The 23,803-nt window shown below is 40.0% G+C and overlaps 1 long non-coding RNA gene across 3 annotated transcripts; it reads left to right on the top strand.

The window, feature by feature from the left end:
- Positions 1–1,069: 1,069 nt before the first annotated feature.
- Positions 1,070–12,264, top strand: LOC310830899. Of its 3 annotated transcripts, XR_014557690.1 has the most exons (4): positions 1,070–1,157; positions 2,620–2,846; positions 4,268–4,394; positions 12,198–12,254. It is a non-coding gene; the product is annotated as an uncharacterized lncRNA (long non-coding RNA). The 3 variants fall into 3 exon arrangements; XR_014557689.1 differs by lacking the exon at positions 4,268–4,394 and having other exon boundaries at positions 12,198–12,264; XR_014557691.1 differs by lacking the exons at positions 4,268–4,394; positions 12,198–12,254 and adding an exon at positions 3,063–3,264.
- Positions 12,265–23,803: the final 11,539 nt, after the last annotated feature.

Raw genomic sequence — 23,803 nt, 5'->3', positions numbered from 1 at the left:
CATTTTTTTGTTGCCTTTTATAAGCTCTGTGTAAGGAAATAGGTGCAGGGCAGCTTATATTTAGAAAGAAGCTTTGAGGAAAGCATGTTAGGAAAAACATTGCTTCTTCTTCTTTTGTCTTCCATTGTGCCCAAAGTAGGTCCCATGAAATGTCTCACAGGTGATCCCCTGCCTATACCACATGAATGGTACCAGCCAGGTGGTCTCCTCATTGGTCAGATTACTTCTCAGTTCTTTTACTTTTTCCATGAAGTTTTGTTCAAGGAACATCCTACTCAGAACCTCTTTGACATCCCACAGTAAGGATACTCTTATCTGAACAGTTTAAATTGCATGTATTTAGAGGAAACTATGGTTGCTGTAATTATTTTTTAATGGGGAGTTATAAAACATTAAGAAGTAACCTCTATGTTTATTCCTTGAGCACTGGAAAGAGAGATTAAATATCTTGATATATTTTTCTCAGGACATGACAAGGCACTATGCATTACAGATTTTTTAAAAATCCATGTTATATATGGCAAAACATAGACAAAGGTTTGGCTGGCAAGAAGGACGATACTTGACTTTGGGGATTCAGGAACAAATGTAAAATATATCCCCAGTCCTGTGAAATTCAAGCGCTCATGTAGATTAGTGGGATTACAGCATAACAGTTTCATGAACTGTAGATACATCATTGGAATTAGAAAAAAAATGTCTATTGTCAGGATAGTGACCAAGTTCTGGCAATATGTATATCCCTTGGCTTTTGCTGTAAATAAACTCAACTCAGTTACGCACAGGTATGACTAGGTTTGTAGCATAAAGAATTCACACATTTCAGACTCTTCTTCTGAATTAATGATAGTAATACTACTGACAGTGTTGTTACCAAGTTCTACCAGCATGTTCTAGCCTTGGTGTTTGCCGTAAATGAAATCAACAAGAATCCCAAAATACTATCTAATGTTACACTTGGTTTCCACATCTGTGACACCTATTATGATGCAAGGATGACCTTTCGCACCACACTGGATCTGATCTTCAAGTCACATAGGTTTCTCCCCAACTACAAATGTGCCACAGAGAAAAACATATTAGCTGTCATTGGAGGACTTAGCTCTGACACTTCTTTCCATTTGATGGATGTCTTAGGTCTATATAAGATACCACAGGTAGGATATGTGCATGGCTGCTGGTGATAATATTATATCTTTCTGATTTTACAACTTGGAATAATGTGATGGTTAAGCAGAAAGAGTTGGTGATATAGTGTATATTTGTATTTTCATATATAATGTGAGGAGATTTCACCCCTTCCATTCCAAGAATCTGCTGATGTTCTCTGCTGATTCTCCAGAGAGGAGGGGGGCGGTTTCTGCTCACTACTTATTCCGCTCCAGCCTCATCTCAAAGAGAGAGACTGAGTGTTAGAGAGAGAGAGTGTTAGAGAGAGAGTGTGTTATCTCTGTGTTGATAAGGTTGCTGTTAAGAGCAGCTGCAGACACTCAGTGTAGTTCAGCTTCTCCATTTAGCTCTGTATATAATTTGTATGATAGTTGTAGATAGAATAAAAGTAGTTATTCTACAGAGCTGTTCTCTGAGTTGTTTATGCTCTGCTTTACTCTGCTGTGCAACGACTGTCTTCGGAGTGAATTTGGTGCTCACAACTCTGAGTTGTGAGTCCACGGCACTTAGACCTGTTCCTGTGCAGAAGGTGGTCTCTGGAAGTGCTACCCCAACTCGCCTGGCCCAGTCGGGGCTGAAGAGGATGAGTCCAGTCGGTGGCACTGGCTCACGGGCGATGCTGACATAAGGAACGTTTCCATAACTTGAAAAATTTCCTATCTCTCAATGTCAAAAATTCTTTTGAAAAATAAATTTTGTCCTGCAGAAGTTCCTAATAAGTGCCTTCTGAAATATTTAGAGTACTCCTAACTTACCTCTGAAATATTTAGAGTACCTCTAAATATTTACCTCTTTTCTGTGTTTTCTTACAGCTTACATATGGCTCATTTACCATAGATGAGACCAAAATAATGGAAATTCCTCCTTTTTACCAAATGGTCCCAAACGAAAACCTTCAGTATATGGGGATTATATGGTTACTTCAGCATTTTAGATGGACCTGGATTGGGCTCTTTGTTGTGGATGATAACAGTGGAGAGCAATTCCTAAAAATACTGGAGCCATTGCTTTTCAGACATGGAATCTGTTCAGCTTTCACCAAAAGAATCCCCAAAGGAAATCTTATGGAGGATTTAATAAATCAGTTTTATGATTCCAGTGATATTCATGTATCTTTCCCAGATTGTAAAGCTAGTACAGTTATCATGTATGGAGAATCTTTAAGAATTTTACGGCTAAGAACTTTTATGCATTCACAAGATTCAGGAAATACAAAAAACCCATTATTTGGAAAGGTGTGGATTGTGACAACCCAGACAGATTTTATATTAACTGGTGGTACTAGAGGATGGGATTTCCAGATGTTCCAGGGTGCCATTTTATTTGCTATTCACACAAAAGAGGTTTCAGGTTTCAGGGAATTTCTTCAAAATATAAAACCTACCAGGACGGAAAGAGATGGTTTCCTCCAAAATTTCTGGGAGCAAGCATTTGATTGTTTATTTTCAGATCCAGGTATGCCTGTGATGGATGATGACACATGTACTGGAGAGGAGAGGCCAGAAAGTCTCCCTGCAGGTCTTTTTGAAATGCACATGACTGGACACAGCTACAGTATCTATAATGCTGTTTATGCTTTGGCTCATGCTTTGCATGCCATGGACTTGGCTGGATCCAAACATAAATCAAAGGCAGTTGGTAACAGTGTCAAACTTCAGTCTCTGCAGCCTTGGCAGGTAATTTCTGGTTGCTGACTGACTGGTTGCTACATGGTCAGAATACATTATTTTTTGTCCTCCTTGCATAAATAAGAAAGATATTCAACATCTTTCTCATTTCAAAAATGGGGCTTACATTTCATTCCAAAACTGAAACTTGCAATGAATGGCATTCTGAAATCTTCAGCATGCTGCTATTTTGTCTTGATTTCTTTCCTTTTACTTTTGAAATAGCTCCACCACTTTCTTCAAGGCATCTCATTTAACAATTCAGCTGGAGAAACCATTTCCTTTAATGATCAATGGGAAATAAGCGGTGGATTTGACATCATGAACCTGGTCACCTTTCCCAACAATTCCTTTCAGAGAATAAAAGTAGGAAGTGTTGCTCCACATGTTGCTGATAGGAAAGAAATTACAATTAGTAGGAATAAAATTGTATGGCACAGATATTTTAATGAGGTATGGATTCTGGGTCTTTCTTGGAGAGCCCATTGTATTGAACTAAGATATAAGGAGTACCACATCTCCATTACTTGATGTTGCAATGGCGCTTGAAACTCTAGAGTGAATTCAATTTTTCCTTTCACATTCAGAAACCAGAGGAGGTTTCAGGGCAGCACAAACAGTTCCTCTCACACTGGGCACAAAGCAGAGGAGGCTCCCAGTAAGCACTTGCCCAGCTATGGGAAGGAGGTGTGAGGGCTCTGGAAGGTCATTTAAACTTCAATGTCCTTCCCAAACGCTAGTTAGCACTTGTCCAGCTTGGGAAGGAGCAGTGAGGGATCTATGACCATGTTGAGACTCTTTGCCCTCCATCACTCTTGGGTGGGTGGGTATTATGCTGTCATGTCTTCTGGGCTCCATTTGACATTAAGACTAATGGCATTATCAATGCATTTCACATTGGCTATTCACATTGGCTACAGAAATATTGGCTATTCAAGTTCTGCCAGATCATAGTAACATCCTCTGACATTTAAGGTCACCTTGATGACAATCATGATAAGAACAAAAGCTTCAGTCTGTATTATGTTCATCATGATTTTGTCATTCCTGTATGTATTCTTCTGAACATTTTCAGGCAACTTACCTACAGGCACATCTATGAGATCTGCCATGATAATGACAACTTCACATAAACCAATGGCAGAGGGGAAACAGAATACTTATTACTGTAAATAAAACAAGTTACTCTGGTACAAACATCCTGCATCTATATATCATTGCTTATTTCATTTCATTTGAATGTGCTGCACGGTGGTGGTTACACGGGCACAAACATACTGCACCTATATAACATAGATTATTTTGTTTCATTTGAATGTGCTGCACGGCTGTCTCTATTGTTATGATACTTCATCCGTAACTGAGAAATATATTTTTTCAATATAACTAATTCTTTTAAAAAATCAAAAACAAAAAATGTATATGGACAGGTTGTTCCCCTTTCTGTGTGTAATGAATATTGCCACCCTGGTCATCAGAAGAAACGGAAGGAGGGTGAAAAATTTTGCTGCTATGATTGTGCTCTATGTCCAGATGGGAAGATTTCAAACCAAACTGGTAGGTCATGTCATCTTGCCATAACAAACGGTGAAAATATTTTGCTATATCCAATGAATTGTCACTAATTTGGAATTCCCCCACCTCAACCCCTTTTACAGATACGGAAGACTGTTTCCAATGCCCAGAAGATAAGTATCCAAGCAAGAATAGAAATCAGTGCAACCCCAAAATCATAAATTTTTTGTCTTATGAAGAACCTGTAGGAAAAGGCATAGCTTCAGTTACGGCTTCTTTTTCTTTCATCACAACCTTAGTGTTTGCTACCTTCATTAAGCATAAAGATACCCCCATTGTCAAAGCCAACAACCGGGACCTCACCTACATTCTCCTGGTCTCCCTCCTTCTTTGCTTCCTCTCCTCTTTCTTATTCATTGGCCAACCTGGGAAAGTGACCTGCCTTCTCCGACAACCAACGTTTGTTATCATTTTCTCAGTGGCTGTTTCTTGCATGTTGGCCAAGACCACCATTGTTTCTCTAGCATTCCTGGCCACAAAACCAGGATCAGAAGTGAAGAAATGGTTGGGGAAGAAAGTATCTTATTCAATTGCTGTTTGTTGTTCACTGGTTCAATTGTGCTTTTGCACGGTGTGGCTCTCAACCTTTCCTCCATTCCCTGATTTAGACATGCATTCAGTGAATGAAGAAATCATTGTACAGTGTAATGAAGGGTCTGTCACCATGTTCTATTGTGTCCTGGGCTACATGGGTCTCCTGGCTATCAGCAGCTTCATTGTGGCCTTCCTGGCCCGCAAGTTACCTGACAGTTTTAATGAAGCAAAGTTTATCACTTTCAGCATGTTGGCATTTTGCAGTGTTTGGCTGTCCTTTGTTCCAACTTACCTGAGCACCAGAGGGAAAGGCATGGTGGCTGTGGAGATCTTCTCGATCCTGATGTCCAGTGCTGTGTTACTGGGATGCATCTTTTTCCCTAAGTGCTACATCATTTTGCTGAGGCCTGAACTGAACAGCAGGGAGCAGATAATGAGGAGACAACATTGAGGAATTTGTCCTCTTTTCTCCAGTCACACTGCTTTGCTTGATGGTCAAGTATTTTGGCACCACATGGGATGATGTTTTTTGGTTTCAAATGCAAGAACAATTATTTTCTGGTTTTTTTATGTTGTACAACTAATATGTTGACTTTGCAATCATAAAGCTCCAGAGGTTTTGTGGTTTACCTACTAGAGAGGAATGGCAAACTAAGCTGTAAGACTGCACTGAAATGGCAAAACTGACTGGAAAACTCATAGACAAAGAAGACAAGAAAATCAAGAAATAATGGGAAAAGTTCATAACTTATTTAGGAGACAACTGTAAGAAGATGAAAACATTAGCAGGATTTTAATCTCACTCGTAATGTAAGAAATACTATGGACAATATGTATAGATACAAAAAATAGGCTATGAAATAATATGCAGCTGGAAATGTTGACAATACGACCCATGAGGGGATGGGGGGAAGTCCTGAGATTCAGAGAAATCTCATTTTATAGATATGTTTTTTCTATTGTGGTTAATTTACAATTGTAATATCAAATAAAAATGATTTCAGGGGGAAAAGAATAGGGTATGTGTGCGATGGGGTGAGCTCCCATGTCTTTGCCCCAACATACCTGCATCAGTAGATAAGTAAGTACTGCTATGACAGAAGGGTAAGCAGTGTTTCTGTGCACTCTTGTTTCCCTCACAGTGTTCCGTTGCACCAGAAGTGGTTTACTCAGGCAGGTCACATGTTCTAGAAAGCTGTCTGTGAACAAACGCCGGCTCCCTTGGCCTGAAAGTGGAGATGAGGACCATACCCAATAGTCAAATTCCATTGAACTTAACTGTCCAGGGTCATATACCTGTTACACCAAATATGGTACTGATTCTCCATTAACATCTCTTGCAGTTCTCTATTTAAGGTCAGATAACCCTTGCTTCCTTAAAAAAGAGGGGGGGAAACTTTTTAAAATGCAGAATATAGGTAATTGCCTAGGAGGCACAGAAACAAACCAAACACCTCACCAAACACCTGCAACATATCTCATGAAAAGACCTGTTGTGTTTCAAACTTGGTACTAAAACAAGATTCATTATGTTACGAAAAATTGCTTGCAAAATACAGTACTACCTTGGTTTTCGAACGTATCCCTTGATGAACATTTCAGTTTTCAAATGCCGTCAACCCAGAACCAAATGTTTAGTTTAGTTTTCAAACACGCCTCAGAAGTTGAACATGTCATGTGTTAGGGGCTGGTTTGAATCTGAATGATCAGATCCAGAAGAGGAGGAGACTTTCTCTGAAAATCTGTCCTGTATCGGGGAGACTCCATTCCAGTTTCCCATAAGGCATCAATTTTCATATGAAAAGTCCATCAACCTATCCATAAGTCCTTCATAAAATATAGATTTCTCTTCATTTGGTGCATATATGTCTACAACCAAAGTTTTATCACCTTGGATATTAACTCACACCCCAACATTCACCATTTTAATCAGTCAATCAGTTAATAATAATAATAATAATAATAATAATAATAATAATAATAATAATTTATTATTTGTACCCCGCCCATCTGGCTGGGTTTCCCCAGCCACTCCAACGGCTTCCAGAGAGGACTTGTGCTCACAAATGGAAGACAAGAACCAACATGTTACCTACCAGAAGGGTCAAATAGTATCAAAACACAGAGAAGTAATTCCCCTTTCACACACAAGTTTATCCACAGCACCATTATTTCCTCAGGTGGTCAAAGCTCCAGAGACTTTCAAAAGGGTAGGAGAAAACAGTCAGTAAGCAAGTCTGAAAGTGATGATAAATGAACACCTGTGCCATGGGAAGTTGGGATTAAATGCAAGTGGCAAGCAAGGACATCTCTGACACTTTTCTCCCATTGCCTTTTATAAGCTTGATGTAAGAAAATAGGTGCAGGGCAGTTTATATTTAGAAAGAAGCTTTGAGGAAAGCATGTTAGGAAAAACATTGCTTCTTCTTCTTCTGCCTTCTACTGTGTCCAAAGTAGGTTCCATGAAATGTCACACAGGTGATCCCCTACCTATACCACATGAATGGTACCAGCCAGGGGGTCTCGTCATTGGTGAGATTACTTCTCAGATCATTTACTTCTTCCATGAAATTCTGTTCAAGGAACATCCTTCCCAGAACCTCTTTGATATTCCACAGTAAGGATCGTCTTAGTCAAATCTGTTAAATTGCATGCATTTTGTAAATGTAGAAGAAATATGTGGTAGTATCCAAAGCTGTAAAGATTTGTGAACGGGGAAATATAAAAACAGTCAAAGAAATCATCTTTATGTATATTTGTTGTGCACTGAGATAGAGGTGAAGTATTTTCTTAGATAATAATATGAGCGATCACAAGGTTTCTTAATGCACTAGGCATTATAGATGACAAATTCACATGTTATATGTAACAAAATATAAAAAAAGGCTGGTAGGTGATAATCGTAACAGTTGGCTGTAGGGAATCAGAAGAAATGATACTTTCATCCCTGTAAGATTAAATAGCTCATGAGAACATCTTTTTCATTTCAAAAAGCAATTATAGAGTAACAGCTTCATACATTGTAGGAACAACTTCTGAATTAGAAAAATAATTCTATTCTCGGTGTGGTGAGCAAGTTCTAGCAGCATAGATTTCCCTTGACTGTAAATCAACTCAATTCAGTTAGATACAGGAACTACGAGGTTTGTAGCATGAACTATTCCTGCATTGTAGACTCATCTTCTGAATTAATGAAAGTAATATTATTGGCAGAGTCATTACCAAGTTCTACCAGCATGTTCTGGCCCTGGTGTTTGCCATAAATGAGCTCAACAAGAATCCCAAAATACTACCTAACGTGACACTTGGTTTCCACATCTGTGACACCTATCATGATGCAAGGATGACCTGTCGCACTACACTGGATCTGATCTTCAAGTCGCATAGGTTTCTCCCAAGCTACAAATGTGCCACAGAGAAAAACCTCCTAGCAGTCATTGGAGGACTAGGCTCTGACACTTCTTTCCATCTGATGGATGTCTTAGCTCTATATAAGATACCACAGGTAGGATATGTACATGGGGGCTGGTGGTAATATCACATTCTTCTGTATTTACAATTTGGAATAATGTTGTGGTTCTGAATAAAGAACTAGTGACATTGAATTTGCTTTTATTTCAAATATAATAAAACACCAGAAAAGACCCTAATGAAAACATTAGACTACTAACTTATTTTTTGCAGTTTCTGTATGTTTTCTTACAGCTTTCATATGGCTCATTTACCATAGATGAGACGGATATAATAGAAGTTTCTCCTTTTTACCGAATGGTCCCAAACGAAGACCTTCAGTATATGGGAATTATATGGTTACTTCAGCATTTTAGGTGGAGCTGGGTTGGGCTCTTTGTTGTGGATGATAACAGTGGAGAGCAATTCCTAAAAATACTGGAGTCATTGTTTTCCAGACATGGAATCTGTTCAGCCTTCATCAAAAGAATCTCAAAAGGAGCTCACATGGAGGAATTCATAAACCAGTTTTACCATTCCAGAGCAATTGATCTATCTTTCCAAGATCATAAAGCTGGTACAATCATCTTGTACGGAGAATCTTCAATAATTTTGCGGCTTAGAATTTTTATATGTTCAGAAGATTCAGGAAAAACAAAAAACCCATTATTTGGAAAGGTGTGGATTGTGACAACTCAGACAGACTTTATATTAACAGGTGCTGCAAGAGGATGGGATTTCCAGATGTTCCAGGGTGCCATTTTATTTACTATTAACACAAAAGAGGTTCCAGGTTTCAGGGAATTTCTTCAGAATATAAAACCTTACAGGACGGAAATAGATGGTTTCCTCCAAAAATTTCTGGGAGCAAGCATTTGATTGTTCCTTTCCAGATCCAGGTATGCCTGTGACGGATGATGACACTTGTACTGGAGAGGAGAGGCTGGAGAGTCTCCCTGCAGGTCTTTTTGAAATGCACATGACTGGACACAGCTACAGTATCTATAATGCTGTTTATGCTTTGGCCCATGCTTTGCATGCCATGGACTTGGCTAGATCCAAATATAAACCAAAGGTAGTTGGTAAGAGTGTCGAACTTCAGTCTCTGCAGCCTTGGCAGGTAATGTTTCCCCAACAAATGCTTCGTAGTTCATTGAATAGTTTGGTACAGGTTGAGAACACATTAATTTTTGTTCTGCTTGGGTAAATAATAAAGATATTTAACATCTTTCTCATTTCAAAAATTGGGCTTCCATTTCCTTCCTAAGACTGAAACTTTAAAGGATTGTCATTCTGTAAACTTTAGCATGTTGTTATTTTATTTTGATATTCCCCCCTTTTATTGCTGAAATAGCTCCACCAGTTTCTTCAAGGCATCTCATTTAACAATTCAGCTGGAGAAACCATGTCCTTTAATGATCAATGGGAAATAAGTGGTGGATTTGACATCATGAACCTGGTCACCTTCCCCAACAATTCCTTTCAGAGAATAAAAGTTGGAAGTGTTGCTCCATATGCTCCTGAAGGGAAAGCATTCACCATTAGAGAGGACAAAATTGTCTGGCACAGATATTTTAATGAGGTATTTATTCTGGGTCTATCTTGGAGAACCCACTGTGTTGAACTATGAAGGAATGTGTATTTTTCTCTCCATAACCTTGTCTTGCAAAGCAACTCAAACTCTAGAATGAATTCATTGATTCCTTTCACATTCAGAAACCAGAGGTGGTTTTAGGACAGCACAAATGGTTACTCACTCACTGGGCAAAAAGCAGAAACTTGTCAAGCTATGGGAAGGAGCTGGGAGGGCTCTAGGACCCTGCTGATGCTCTTTCACATCCTTCACTTCTGGGTGGGTGGGTAATAAGAATTTATAATAATAATTTATTATTTATATCCTGCCCATCCAGCTGGGTTTCCCCAGTCACTCTGGGTGGCTTCCAACAAAATATTAAAATATAATAGTCCTTGAGATATTAAAAGCTTCCCTAAACAGGGCTGGCTTCAGATATCTCCTAAAAGTTTGGTAGTTGTTTTTTTTCCTTTGACATTTCATGGGAGGGTATTCCACAGGGCAGGCACCACTACTGAGGAGGTTCTCTGCCTGGTTCATGTTGTCATGACTTCTGGGCTCCATTTAACATTAAGATAATGCCAGTATCAATACATTTGATTGGTGCAGTGCCGAGGGACTTCTGGCACTTCCCTTACTACAAGAAGCAAAGCTACAGGGAACCAGGCAGAGGGCCTTCTTGGTAGTGGTGCCCGCCCTGTGGAATGCCCACTCTTCAGATGTCAAAGAGATAAACAACTACCTGACATTTAGAAAACATCTGAAGGCAGCATTGTTCAGGGAAGTTTTTAATGTGTCACATTTTGATGTATTTTTAATCTTTGTTGGAAGACGCCCAGAGTGGCTGGGGAAAACCAGCCAGATGGGTGAGGTACAAATAATATTATATTATTATTATTATTATTATTATTATTATTATTATTATTATTATTATTATTATTTTGATGTCATGATCTACTAGAATAAACCATAGAAAATGTTTGGATTGGCACAAACCATTACACAAACATTGTTTATTCCTGCCAACATTATCTTAGTGAGCTGTCTGGCCTGTCTGCCTCCTTTGTCCTATTTCATTCCTCTTGCAATGCAGTATCTCAGCAATGAAATTTACACCATCATAACACTTCAGCAGAAATTGGATGGCCATATGTCATGGATGCTTTAGTTTAGATTGCAGGGGGTTGGAGTAGATGACCGTTAGGGTCCCTTAAGTTCCCTTATATTGGTGTCTTTGCATGCTACATGTGAAAGTGCTGGAGCCCAATTGTAGAGTATTTTCCTTGAAAAGGGTCCAGTTTTCAGTCTTCAGCATCTCCAGAAATGACTGGGGGGAAACCCTGCATGAAATTCCAGAGAGCTGCTAAGTAGTTTACAAAGATATAATACAATAATAAGTTTATACTATGAAATCAAACCGCATTAACAAGCCCAATGGAATCAAACAAGAACAACTCTATGTTCTGGAAGTTCATTAGGGACATGATGGAAATTCTACTACTGGTACTACACACTCAGTCATGCCAGGATGAATAAAGTAGAATCGGGAATGAATGAGGGGTGATTTCTAGGAAAATATTGGCTATTCAAGTCCGTTCAGATCATAGTAACATCCTCTGACATTTAAGGTCACCTTGGTTACAATCACGATAAGAACAAAAGCTTCAGTATTTATTACGACCATCATGATTTTGTCATTCCTGCATGTCTATTTCTGAACATTTTCAGGCAGCTTACCTAGAGGCACGTCTATGAGATCTGCCACGATAATTACAATTTCACATAAACCAATGGGAGAGGGGAAACAGATACTTATTACTAAAAATGAAACAAGTTACACTAGAACAAACATCCTGCATCTATACATTATAGATCATTTCGTTTCATTTGAATGTGCTGAAAGGCTGTCTCCATTGTTAGGATACTTTATCAGTAAATGAGAAATATATTTTTTTCAATATAACTAACTCCTTAACAAAAAAAAACATGTATATGGACAGGTTGTTCCACTTTCTGTCTGTAATGAATGTTGCCACCCTGGAAATCAGAAAGAAAGGAAGGAGGGTGAAAAGTTTTGCTGCTATGATTGTGCTCCATGTCCAGATGGGAAAATTTCAAACCGAACTGGTAGGTCATGTCACCTTGACATAACAAGGAGTAAAAATAATTTGCTGTATTCAATGAATTGCCACTAAGTTTGAACTCCCCCAACCCACCCCATTTTTCAGATATGGAAGACTGTTTCAAATGCCCAGAAAATCAGTATCCAAGCAAGAACAGAAGTCAATGCAACCCCAAAATCATGCATTTTCTGTCTTATGAAGACCCTTTAGGCAAAGGCTTAGCCTCAGCAACGGCTTCTTTTTCTTTCATCACAACCTTGGTTTTTGCTACCTTCATTAAGCATAAAGATACCCCCATTGTCAAAGCCAACAACTGGAACCTCACCTACATTCTCCTGGTTTCCCTCCTGCTCTGCTTTCTTTCCTCTTTGCTTTTCCTTGGCCAACCTGGGAAAGTGACCTGCCTTCTTCGACAACCAGCTTTCAGCATCATCTTCTCAGTTGCTGTTTCTTGTGTGTTGGCAAAGACCAGCATTGTTTCTCTAGCATTCATGGCCACACAACCAGGATCAGCAATGAAGAAATGGGTGGAAGGGAAAGTTTCATATTCAATTGCTGTTTGCTGTTCATTTGTTCAATTGGGCTTGTGCACGGTTTGGCTCTCAACCTTTCCCCCATTCCCTGATTTAGACATGCATTCAGTAAAGGAAGAAATCATTGTACAGTGTAATGAAGGGTCTGTCATCATGTTCTATTGTGTCCTGGGCTACATGGGTCTTCTGGCCATCAGCAGCTTCATTGTGGCATTCCTTGCTCGCAAGCTACCTGATAGTTTTAATGAAGCAAAGTTCATCACCTTCAGCATGCTGGCATTTTGCAGTGTTTGGTTGTCCTTTGTTCCAACTTACCTGAGCACCAGAGGGAAAGGCATGGTGGCTGTGGAGATCTTCTCCATCTTGACATCCAGTGCTGTGCTACTGGGATGCATCTTTTTCCCTAAGTGCTACATCATTGTGCTGAGGCCTGAACTGAACAGCAGGGAGCAGATTATGAGGAGAAAGAATTAAGAAAACCGTCCTCTGTTCTCCAAATATACTGCTTTGCTTGATGAACGTGTATTTCAGATACAAATCAGTTAGAAGAACAGGGGCTAGAAACCTTCGGTCTCCCCGTGTGACCTGTGAGGCCTTTGTCCCAGAACCACTCTCGCCAGCCATTCACCTGACTTTATATATGAAGTCAATGTAGGAGCAGGTTGAGACATGGCTGCAGACAGCAGGATTGAATTCCTTGCACAACAGCTAATGTGTGGGGAGCTCACTCCTACTTACCTCAACTATGCTATGTATCTCCAGTAGGGCCAAAACCATGCAAGAATCATAATTGAATCCCTAGATATCAGCTGCTACACTGACTGTCCAATCCTGCTTTATTTGGTTGCAGTAGCCAATTCTGCTAGAAACTGGCTTTTATTCCCACACTCTCCAGATAGCAGGGTTGAACTCCCCACACATCACCTGCTGCGTGAGACTTCAATCCTGCTGGACCATATCTCTCCCACCCACAAACGCCAATGTTGGTTTTCACTTCTGATTATCTTTAAGTCTATCAAGAATGCTTTTAATAATAATAATAATAATAATAATAATAATAATAATAATAATAATTTTATTATTTATACCCCGCCCATCTGGCTGGGCCTCCCCAGCCACTCTGGGCGGCTTCCATAAAAACCAAAAATACAGTAAAATATCACACGTTAAAAACTTCCCTGAAGATGTCTTCTGAATGTCAGGTAGTTGTTTATCGCTTTGACATCTGCTGGAAGGGCGTTCCACAGGGTGGACGCCACTACCGAGAAGGCCCTCTGCCTGGTTCCCTGTAGCTTTGCTTCTCGCAATGAGGGAACCGCCAGAAGGCCCTCAGCGCTGGACCTCAGCGTCCGGGCAGAATGATGGGGGTGGAGACGCTCCTTCAGGTATACTGGACCGAGGCCATTTAGGGCTTTAAAGGTCAGCACCAACACTTTGAATTGTGCTCGGAAACATACTGGGAGCCAATGTAGGTCTTTCAAGACCGGTGTTATATGGTCTCGGCGGCCGCTCCCAGTCACCAGTCTAGCTGCCGCATTCTGGATTAGTTGTAGTTTCCGAGTCACCTTCAAAGGTAGCCCCATGTAGAGTGCATTGCAGTAGTCCAAGCGGGAGATAACCAGAGCATGCACCACTCTGGCAAGACAGTCCACAGGCAGATAGGGTCTCAGCCTATGTACCAGATGGAGCTGGTAAACAGCTGCCCTGGACACAGATAGGTAAAGGGGGAAAAAAACCCAAACCTATGATTTCCCCTTAGTTTAATTGCTCCTTCACCTATCTCAGAAAATGATTATTTGTAAATAAGCCAATGTGAGCAGGGGATAAAATGAGATTAATGAAAAAGAACTGGAGTAACAACCAGACAATTGTAAGAGAAATAGGTCAAGATGTAAGAGAAATGGCTGAAATTATCTCAAGTCGTCTACAGGAGCTGGGGATGGAGAAAAATGGTTTTTGTTATTGCATTTAGGTGAGCCCATCTAATTCAAACTTTACTAAACACCGAGAAATAAAATACAGCCATTATCAGAAATTTCCAAAGATTTTTGTTGCCATTCTCCAAACAGAATTCTTTTACATTAAGAAAGGAAAAATGTCTTGCAAAATTGTGAACAATAGTTGATATTCAAAACAAAAAAAATTCCTTCCAGTAGCACCTTAAAGACCAACTAAGTTAGTTCTTGATATGAGCTTTCGTGTGCATGCACACTTCTTCAGATACATGTTTTGACTATGGCAGACCAACACGGCTACCTATCTGTAATAGTTGATATTGTATACAATATGAGCTCCATGCAAAAATCATGGTGAATTTAGATGATTTAGGCTATAGAACAGTAAAGGCAATATTCTCTAGAAAAAGGTGATACTGGCATTTTTGTTTTTACATGGAACATAATTACTAACATATTAATGAAGCATGGAATTAAGGATAGACACGGATGTGGGCCCCGTTCCTGCCTCTCTCCACCTGGCTTGGGGCAGGATCTGACAGGCTTCCTAAGAATAGCTGCTGCTACTGCTGCCCAACAAGGACTGGGGTATACAAGGACTCTTGTAGTTATGTAAATCTTTTCATATTGTAAGTTGCCTCGAGCATTGTTTTAACTGTGGAAAGGTGGCATACAAATAAAATGATGATGATGATGATGATGACTGGATTAAGGTCACTGACAGGGTTCATGGCTAAGCAGGGGCCAGAGCCCAGGCCTCCCAGGGCATTGCCAAACCCATTTTAAGCTACACCACACTGGAAAGGGTGAAAGGACATGGTCTAATGTAGAATCAATATACATTGTCAACACACCCAAGAAGACCCAAGACAAAAAGATGCATAACAGGTTATGGTGTTTTATTTCAAACACTAGAGACATTCTCAGTAGACACATTTTCTGTGCCTTTCTCTACATTCTTTGATTTCTTAGTTCTGCTTGATGCAAAAAGGGGATATAAAATGTTAATTTCCCTTCACATGCATGTGATTATCCACAACACTATCATTTGCTCATTTGGTCAACGCTCCAGAGACTTTCAAAAGGGTAGGAGGAAACGGTCAGTAATCAAGTCTGAAAGTGATTATAAAATAACACCTGTGCCATGGAAAGTTGGGATTAAATGCAAGAAGCAGGTGGGGCGGTCTCTGACACTTTTTTCCAATTGCGTTTTATAAGCTTGATGTGAGGAAATAGGTGCAGGGCAGTTTATATGTAGAAAGATGCTTTGAGGGAAGCATGTTAGGGAAAACATTGCTGCTGCTTCTTCTTTTGCCTTCCATTGTGTCCAAAGGAGGTCCTATGAAATGTCTCACAGGTGATCCCCTACCTATACCACAAGAATGGTACCAGCCAGGTGGTCTCCTCATTGGTCAGATTACTTCTCAGATCATTTACTTTTTTCATGAAGTTTTGTTCAAGGAACATCCTACTCAGAACCTCTTTGACATCCCACAGTAAGGATCCTCTTATCTGAACCATTTAAATTGCAGGGATATTGTAAATTTAGAGTAAATATGAGGGCTGTAAATATTTGTTTTTATTGGGAGTTATGTCAGTCTGTATTTCTTGGTGCAGAAACTATTGATCTCATGTGTAAAGATCTTTCCTATTCTTTCCTATTCTGATTAATTATAGAAGCTACGAGAAGCTTCTCTGTGTGAGAGAAGCAGAGGCAGAAGGGTTGATTGGGTTATACTCAAAGTGCTCAAGTGCTCATGTAGATAAGTGGGATTACAGCATAACAACTGTATGCATTGTAGATACATCATTGGAATTAGAGGAAATTTTCTATTGTTAGGGTGCTAACAAAGTTCTGGCAACATGTATTTCCCATGCCTTTTGCTGTAAATAAACTCAACTCAGTTACTCACAGGTATGACTAGATTTGTAGCATAAAGAATTCATGCATTTTAGACTCACCTTCTGAATTAACGAGAGTAATACCATTGACAGTGTTGTTACCAAGTTCTACCAGCATGTTCTAGCCTTGGTGTTTGCCGTAAATGAAATCAACAAGAATCCCAAAATACTACCTAATGTGACACTTGGTTTCCACATCTCGGACACCTATTATAATGCAAGGATGACCTATCGCACCACCCTGGATCAGATCTTCAAGTCACATAGGTTTCTCCCCAACTACAAATGTGCCACAGAGAAAAACCTATTAGCTGTCATTGGAGGACTTAGCTCAGACACTTCTTTCCATTTGATGGATGTCTTAGGTCTATATAAGATACCACAGGTAGGATATATGCATGAGTGTTGGTTGTAATATTATATTTTTCTGAATATATTTTTGGAATAATGTTATGGTTCTGAAGAAAGAATTAGTGATATAGATTTTATTTGCACTTGCATATGTAATGGAAATTTCCATAACTTGAGAAAGTTTGGCCAGAAAGAGTTTCTAACTTTATCTCAGCAACTCCAAAAATTCTTATGAAAAATATATTTTGTCATGTAGAAGTTCCTAATAAGAACTTCCTGAAAAATATAGGCTTCCCCTATCTTATTTCTGCAGTATCTGTGTTTTCTTACAGCTTACATATGGCTCATATACAATAGATGAGGCCAAAATAATCGAAATTCCTCCCTTTTACCAAATGGTCCCAAACGAAAACCTTCAATATATGGGGATTATATCGTTACTTCAGCATTTTAGGTGGACCTGGGTTGGACTTTTTGTTTCAGATGGAAACAGTGGAGAGCAATTCCTCAGAATACTGGAGTCATTGTTTTCCAGAAATGGAATCTGTTCAGCCTTCACCAAAAGAATCCCAAACAAAGCTCACATGGAGGATTTCATTAATCAATTTTATCATAAAAGTATGATTAATTTATCCTTCCAAGATCATAAAGCTGGTACAATTATCATGTATGGAGAATCTTTAACAATTTTACGACTGAGAACTTTTATGCGTTTACAAGATTCAGGAAATATGAAAAACACATTATTTGGAAAGGTGTGGATTGTGACAACCCAGACAGATTTTATATTAACTGGTGCTTCAAGAGGATGGGATATTCAGATATTCCATGGTACCATTTTATTTGCTATTCACACAAAAGAGGTTCCAGGTTTCAGGGAATTTCTTCAGGATATAGAACCTTACAGGACAGAAAGAGATGGTTTCATCAAAAGTTTCTGGGAGCAAGCATTTGATTGTATATTTTCAGATCCAGGTGTGCCTGTGATGGACGATGACACTTGTACTGGAGAGGAGAGGATGGAGAGTCTCCCTGCAGGTCTTTTTGAAATGCACATGACTGGACACAGCTACAGTGTCTATAATGCTGTTTATGCTTTGGCTCAAGCTTTGCATGCCATGGACTTTGGTAGATCCAAACCTAAATCAAAGGTAGTTGGTAGCAATGTCAAACTTCAATCTCTGCAGCCTTGGCAGGTAATGTCTCCTCAACAAATTCTTCGTATTTCAAAGTACATATTCATATAGGACGAGAATACATTTTTTTTGTACTGCTTGGATAAATGATTACAATCTTATACATCTTCACATTTCAAAAATTGTGCATACATTTCCTTTCTATGAAGGCAACTTCAGAGTGCTGTTATTATGTTTTGATTTATTTTGCTTTTTTTTCAAATAGCTCCACCAGTTTCTTCCAGTCATCTCATTTAACAACTCAGCTGGAGAAACTATGTCCTTTAATGATCAATGGGAAATGAGTGGTGGATTTGACATCATGAACTTGATCACCTTCTCCAACAATTCCTTTCAGAGAATAAAAGTTGGAAGTGTTGCTCCATACGCTCCTGAAGGGAAAGCATTCACCATTAGAGAGGACAAAATTGTCTGGCACAGATATTTTAATGAGGTATTTATTCTGGGACTGTATTAGAAAACCAATTGTGTTGAACTATGAAGGAATGAGTACTTCTCTCTCCATAAACTGGTCTTGCAATAGTACCTGAAACTCTACAATGAATTCAATTATTCCTTTCACATTCAGAAACCACAGGTCTCTTCAGAGCAGTGCAAATGCTTCCTCCCATTACGAACATGCCCAGTTTGGGAAGGAGGAGGAAGGGCTCTAGGCACCCTGCAGGTGCTCTTTCACCTCCTTCTCAAAGACGGCATGGTGCAAGGGCTAGTGGCGGGCGGTGGGTGGGTGGGTTTTATGCTGTCATGACATCTGGGCTCCACTTAACATTAAGACTAATGCCAGTATCAATACATTTCAACACATTATGCCAACTTCGTTGATGTCATGATCTACCAAAATAAATCATAGCAAATGTTCGGATTGGCGCACACCATTACACAAAGATTGTGTCTATCAGACAACATAATCTTAGTGGACTGTCTTGCCTGTCTGTCTCCTTTGTCCTATTTCGTTCAACAATGAAATTTCAACAATGAAATTTACACCATCATATTACTTCAGCAGAAATTGGATGGCCATCTGTCATGGATTCTTTAGTTGAGATTGCAGGGGGTTGGAGTAGATGACCCTTAGGGTCTGAACATGCTGCAAGGCTGTTTTCAATGCTATAATACATGGTTTGGGGTGGGCTACAATAAGCATGCAAGCAAGATTTCCCCCCCATTCATATGCCTAATTCTAAAAACAATCAAATATGTATATGGATAGGTGGTTCCCATTTCTTTGTGTAATGCATACTGCCATCCTGGTCATCAGAAGAAAAGGAAGGAGGGTGAAAAGTTTTGCTGCTATGATTGTGCTCCATGTCCAGAGGGGAAGATTTCAAACCAAACTGGTAGGTCGTGTCATCTTGCCATAAAAAGGGGTAAAAATAATTTGCTGTCTTCAATGAACTGTCACTAAGATGGAACTCCCCCATCCCAACACATTTTTCAGATATGGAAGACTGTTTCCACTGCCCAGAAGATCAGTATCCAAGCAAGAATAGAAATCAGTGCATTCCGAAAATTATACATTTTCTGTCTTATGAAGAACCTTTAGGAAAAGGCTTAGCTTCAGCTGCTGCTGCTTTTTCTTTTATCACAACCTTGGTGTTTGCTACATTCCTTAAACATAAAGATACCCCCATAGTTAAAGCCAACAACCGGGACCTCAGCTACATCCTCCTGGTTTCCCTCCTGCTCTGCTTCCTTTCCTCTTTGCTTTTCCTTGGCAAACCTGGGAAAGTGACCTGCCTTCTCCGACAACCAGCTTTCAGCATCATCTTCTCAGTTGCTGTTTCTTGTGTGTTAGCCAAAACCATCATTGTTTCTCTAGCATTCATGGCCACAAAACCAGGATCAGGAATGAAGAAATGGGTGGAGGGAAAAGTGTCATATTCAATTGCTGTTTGCTGTTCATTTGTTCAAACGTTCCTTTGCACAGTGTGGCTCTCAACCTTCCCCCCATTCCCTGATTTAGACATGCATTCAGTGAATGAAGAAATCATTATTCTGTGTAATGAAGGGTCTGTCACCATGTTTTATTGTGTCCTGGGCTACATGGGTCTCCTGGCCATCAGCAGCTTCATTGTGGCCTTCCTGGCCCGCAAGTTACCTGACAGTTTTAATGAAGCAAAGTTCATTACATTCAGCATGTTAGCATTTTGCAGTGTTTGGTTGTCCTTTGTTCCAACTTACCTGAGCACCAGAAGGAAAGGCATGGTGGCTGTGGAGATCTTCTCCATCTTGGCCTCCAGTGCTGTGCTTCTGGGATGCATCTTTTTCCCTAAGTGCTACATCATTTTGCTGAGGCCTGAACTGAACAGCAGGGAGCAGATAATGAGGATACAACATTGAGGAATTTTTCCTCTGTTCTCCAATTATACTGTTTTGCTTGATGAGCATGTTTTTCAGGTACAAATCAGTTAGAAGAATAGGGGCCAGAAACCTTCAGTCTCCCTGTGTGACTTGTGAGGCCGCTTCCCCAAAACCACTCTCACCAGATGTTCACCTGATTTCATATGTATATGAAGTCAAGGTAGAAGCAGGTTGAGACATGCCTGCCAAAAGCAGGATTGAACTCCTTACACAGCAGCTAATGTGTGGGAAGCTCAGTCCTACTTACCTCAACTATGCTAGAAATCTCCACCAGGGAGTAGCATAATTGAACCCCCAGTTATCAGCTGCTGTATAAGGTATTCAGTCCTTCTTTCTTTGGATACAGTAGCCAAATTCTGTGAGTTGCTGGCTTTTATTTAAAAACCTAGCAGATAGCAGGACTGAACTCCTCAGACATCAGCTGCTGCAAGGGACTTCAATCCTACCGGGCTCACATCTCTCCCACCCACAAAAGCCAACTTTGATTTTCACCTCTCAATATCTTTAAATTTCTCTAGAAAGCATTGATATGATTTTTCCTTAGCCACCCCCATTAGATGGCTCCTTTAGCTGTCTCAGGAAAAGTCTATTTTGAAAAGAAGCTATGTGCATTGTACTGTGCTTAAAATGCTCTGTATCCTGATTTCACAGTGGAATTCACAGTGGAAACAGAACCTTTGGTAAGCACCTGGAACCTCTGAAATCTTTCTACCAGTTGGAACAGATTGGTGTAGTGTGTAACAATGCATTGTCATTTTAACTGTGGGAAACATCATTTCCAGTTTGCTTGAAAACTGATGTTTTCAATTGTAATGGGGACTGATTCTCTATTAGCATTTCCATGAGAACAGTGGGTTGGATTCATCAAGTGCATCATCAACACATCACCCACCTTGCTACAACTCAACATACCCAATGCTACTATCATGGACAGGGACTAATGCAAAAGTTATATGCATTTAGGAAATGGCAACTGAACCAAGCACATGTACCCATGACTTGTTTATGTATCACTTACATAATTTGAAGAGACACCCATCACTTTCATTTCCCTACTTCCAACAAAATTTCATATTTTATAGAGGAAGCACTTTACCCAAAGAAAGAAAAAAAACATTTTTTCATAAAAATTGCCTATGCTGATCTCTGTGTTTTAATGCTCATTCTGAAAGCATTTCTATGAGTTTAATAGAACTGCAATACCTCGCACAATAGTGAGGAAGGCGGTGACCATGTGGCCTGTGTGCCAACTCAGCTATGTTGTCCAGTCAACACTTTATAGAAATCTTCAAGGCCCTTTCTGCTTGCCTTCCTTGCAATTCTTATCTTTGAGCAGGCATGAAGAACTATAAAGCAAGACACCTGATCATTCCACAAAGAGCACAGACATGCTTTTGTTACTAACATAAAACAGTGAAAGTAATGTATGAATAGGCAACTCCCAACCTCTTATTAGTTTCATTGCTGGAGACCTTCTAAATTAAACTATTGAATTTCTGTATATCACGTTGTATTTATTAGATCTTCATGGAGATGTTTTGCATATTACAGAAAGAATCATTCTCTTGCTTTGACAAGAAGGAAAGAAGGATTGGGAGAGCGGCAGCCCAATGTCATAGAATCCATAGAATCATAGCCCTGGAAGGGACCGTGAGGATCATCTATAGTCCAACCAACCTGCAATGCAGGAAACTTTCATCCAACGTGGGGCTTCAATTTAGGACCCTGAGATTAAGAGTCCCATGCTCTACCGACTGAGCTATCCCATCCAACCCTGTTCCAGTTTTATGTCCCAAAGTGGGACTTTTAAACTTTAGCAATACTTAATACTTATCCGTCTACCCCTTTATTAAAAAATTCAAAGACAAGAGATTCTATGAGTAGTCCTTTCCCTTGCTGAGCATCTATATTTTACTGAACTTTCAATCTGAATCTGCCTTCCTGCCTCATACTATGACTCTATTCTTTCAGCCACATTCCTCCCCATAAATGTGGGTCACTATTTCTTAAGTTGTGTCTCCTGTGTATGCACAAAGAATAACAGTTGCTCTTTTTACCCTGGGTTACTCTTTTTACCCTGAGTGATATGCAAATACAGGGAGGGACAGCTTCCTGTTTAAAGCAGTCAAACATTCTCCAGCCCCAACTCCATCCACAGTCGCAACCCCCGTGTGATTGGGATCACTTTCCAGACAACCTTTTCCAAAGCAACTAAAAGAATGATCCTTTTACTTCAATTAGTTTGTGTTTTGGTAGTTTTCAGAGGTCATTGTTATTTTTTCTCCTTCCCCATGCAAGAAAACATTTGAAGTCTACTCATTAATGTCTAGAGAGCTTTATGATATCTCTTTCTTTACAGGTATCCAATCAGAGGTTCAACTAGAGGAATCTGGAGGGGACATAAAAAGACCTGGAGATTCCGTCCACCTCTCCTGTCAAGCCTCTGGTTTTACCTTTAGCAGCTACTGGATGAACTGGGTCCGGCAGGCTCCTGGGAAGGGACTGGAATGGGTTGCAAGGATAAGCAGAGATGCCGGAAGCTCACAATATTACCCCGATTCAGTGAAAGGGCGCTTCACCATCTCCAGGGATAATCCTTCCAACAGGCTGTTTCTGCAAATGAGCAATCTGAAACCAGAAGACACGGCTATGTATTACTGTTCGAGAGAAGGCACAGAGAGAGGAAGTGAATCTGAAGGCTGGCAAAAACCCTCCTTGGTCATGCCAGCTTTCCAATTTGATTATGTAATAGGACACGCGAGCTAGTAGAAAGGAGACTGTTGAGGACATCAGAAGAGTTACTGTCTTCTCAGACCTAAAATTCCATCTAATTGAGGCTTATTTTCCCCACAATGGCCAGTCAGACCCTGCAGGTAACCCTCCTCTGAACAAAGTACTGTCGATGCTCGGGTTGCGAACGTGATCCATGTGGGAGGCACATTCGCAACCCACAGTGTCACATCTGCATACACGAGGGTCATGATTTGGCGCTTCTGCACATGCACAAAGCATGATTTAGCGCTTCTGCACATGTGCGAGCGCCAAAACCCGGAAGTAAACCGTTCTGATACTTCTGGGTTCAGTGTGGTGCACAACCCGAAAACACAAAATCCGAAGCATCTGTAACCCGAGGTATGACTGTATGGGATCCCAAAAGTCTGCACAATGTATGGCTACCATACCATATTATGACAGCTGCTTCTGTTCCTCTAGATATGACCATACCAAGATTTTGGAGGTGAGGCAGGCAGTGATTTATATATGGGCACATAGTGGTCATCAGTGCAGGTGGGGAATATACAAATACAAAAAAGCAATGGGAAACTGTGGTATATATAACATAGAAACACCCTAAAACCAAGTATGACAGCTCTCCATATTTTTCTCACAAGGGGGCAGCCGAGCTTTGAAGA

This window comes from Podarcis gaigeae (genome assembly GCF_964106915.1).
Source record: "Podarcis gaigeae genome assembly, chromosome: 13".
In the NCBI taxonomy this organism is placed as follows: Eukaryota; Metazoa; Chordata; class Lepidosauria; order Squamata; family Lacertidae; genus Podarcis; species Podarcis gaigeae.
Note: the sequence above shows the minus strand (reverse complement) of the source record. Positions and strands in the feature narration are given on the sequence as shown.